The 2,680-nt window shown below is 29.5% G+C and overlaps 1 long non-coding RNA gene across 1 annotated transcript; it reads left to right on the top strand.

The window, feature by feature from the left end:
- Nucleotides 1-1,919: 1,919 nt before the first annotated feature.
- On the top strand, nucleotides 1,920-2,409 carry LOC111622157. The gene is made up of 3 exons (XR_002756205.1): nucleotides 1,920-1,972; nucleotides 2,048-2,096; nucleotides 2,157-2,409. It is a non-coding gene; the product is annotated as an uncharacterized LOC111622157 (long non-coding RNA).
- Nucleotides 2,410-2,680: the final 271 nt, after the last annotated feature.

The raw sequence follows: 2,680 nt of genomic DNA, 5'->3' as shown, positions 1-2,680 counted from the left end.
GGCCACCCCATTGTGGGCCTGGTCAAACCCATAATGGATTTGCTAAACGAGGCACTCTTAATTAATGCCCACAGGCGGAAAGAGATAAAAAGAAAAAGCCTTACACGCACACAGATAACCAGTGGCGCGTTATCATATGGGCAAAAAAGAGAATGGTCCCACGCAATTGCCCGTTTTTCCCATAGATAAACCACTCTTTTATAATTACAAGAAACTTATTAATAGGATTCTAAATTATCACTAGGACAGTAACACAACAATACTAAACAAGTCCAGTTAAAACCTTGTAAATAGTCCTGGTTGTGTCCTTTCTTTATGGTTGTGGTAATTTGCTATTCTTCTGTCTCAATCACATTTGGGTATGCTGGCTCAATTTCCACTCTTTTATAAACTCATTACCACAAATAAGAATGTCGAAATTTAATTTCGTGTCGTATTAAAGAGAGCTTAGATTAACTCAGACAAAGCACGGAACTTTCGGGCGTGTCCACACATTCGGCATTCGGCTGATGCCAAATAATAGCCTTTGTCAGACCATTTTCCGAAGTGTTTGTCACTGCGAACACACACGTAAGGCATACACATAATTATTTGCCGAGTATCCGTTCGTTGCGAAAACGACGAATGTTCGTCCGAGATCTAGAAATGGACAATTTTCAAACACTTTTAGTCTCTGCTTTTATAGTTATGTGTAATTCATTTCTGTTAATGAAGAAAGAAGCATAAAAGAAGAAAATGGTAAAGTGATATCACCAAAGCAGAAAAATGTGAACCTGAAAAATAAAAAAACTCACAATAAAACTGTATTGCAAGAAAAACCAGAAAAATTATAGTTTACATAGGGGGAAAAATGAATATTTAAACTAAATTCAAAAATAATATGCTAGATCTAATTTTAAAAAGACTAAAACAGTAATACCGACGATTAAAAGCAAGAAAATACACGAATGTACGGATGCAAATATTTGTTTTCGTACATTCGTGTATTTTGGAATTTGAATAACTACATTCAAATTCCATTATTAAAATTATCGCATAAATATTTATATGTAGAAAAACATATAATTTCAAAATATTAGAGATTATTGGAATACTATATTATATATATATAAATAAGTATACTATTTCATATTTTGAAATCCTGTATTTATTCATTGTTCGATATCCTATTTATTATTATTATATTACAGAGAAAAGTTTGTTGATGACTACCTGATATTTTATAGAAAAATTGATACTTTATGCTGAAATACAGTTGTATAATACGAAGTTTTAAAAAATATTTGAAACGTGTACAAAGAATAAGTTTGCATACAATTTCCGATAAGTGTATTCGTTAGTATTTACCTATATGATAATTTCGTGTAAGCTATTATTACATTCGATCATTTTAATATTTATTTATTAAATTTTGCATAATATAGAAAAGGAAAATAAACAAATTCTAAGCATAACTATGAAAAATAAGGCAGTCTTATTGAGAGAAGATTTTAAAATACTATAGAGGTAATTTTTTTTTACTCTTTCTGTGCTATGGGGTTTAAGAAAACCATTTGTTATGCTCATCATGGGTTCGACCAGACCAAAATAGAGACTGTTGGGTGGTGAGGACGGGATCTTAAATATCCAGGACAAATCTTCATAAAAAATTCCTAGGGTTGATCAGCCAGATAGGATTTTAGGTTGCCCAGACCGGCAGGTTGACGCCTTAATTAACTACTTCACTCGTCAATATAGAAGTAGTTAGGAAAATAGGACAGATTGTTTTTTTTATATGACTAACAAAATGATGAAATAAGATTACCTGATGTATTAATAAACTATAATAATGTTGTTGATGTTTTCAAGTTGGGTAATAATACTATACTGATATTACGTAATTATCTACTATAAAACCGATCATTTCCACTCTATAAAAATTATTTTCTTCGAATTTTGTTTAATAATACAGATAACACCCTGCAAAAAATAAGTAAATACTGTATATATGAAATGATAAAATTCTTTTTATATTTTGAAATAACTAACTTTTAACTTTTAAAACTAGGAATTAAGGATGAAATTACTGTGCTTAATTTTTCTGATATGCCTAACTGGTAAGTAATTGTCAAATAATTTTGTATATAACTTTAACAATAAACTAAAAATTGTTGCAGGTATCATGTGTGATCCAGTGCGTGGTCCAGAGATATGCCCCAAGAGAGACATGCTAACTTGCGAAAATTTTTGTAAAGTGGCACCTAAAAATGCTTTATGTACATTGGTTACTGTTCCCTGTATATGTCCATAACACAAAGTATCAACATACTGTAGTATTTTTCAAGGATGTGCAATTAATGTTAAGCAATGTTGTATTTTAAATTTAATTTTGAAAATATTATAAGTTCAATATTTTTAAATTTAAAACAAGTGACCGTTGAATTACAATTTACAATATTTTAAATAGTTAATTATAATTCAACGGTCACTTGTTTTAAATTTAAAAATTTTATTTATTGTATGAATTGATATTGAAATTTCATAAAATTGCAAAATCGTTTTCTGAATTATTCTCCTATATTAGTTGTTTACTGTTACTGTTTCTTTGTTTACCATTGTTTGTCACTTTCCAATATGAGGTCCTATTAATGATTTTTCAACATTTTGTTAAAAAAATTCCAATCACGGTTCTGTGTGGTAA

The sequence above is a fragment of the Centruroides sculpturatus genome, unplaced genomic scaffold, assembly GCF_000671375.1.
Source record: "Centruroides sculpturatus isolate CEXI.00-Female unplaced genomic scaffold, Cexi_2.0 scaffold306, whole genome shotgun sequence".
NCBI lineage: Eukaryota > Metazoa > Arthropoda > Arachnida > Scorpiones > Buthidae > Centruroides > Centruroides sculpturatus.
Note: the sequence above shows the minus strand (reverse complement) of the source record. Positions and strands in the feature narration are given on the sequence as shown.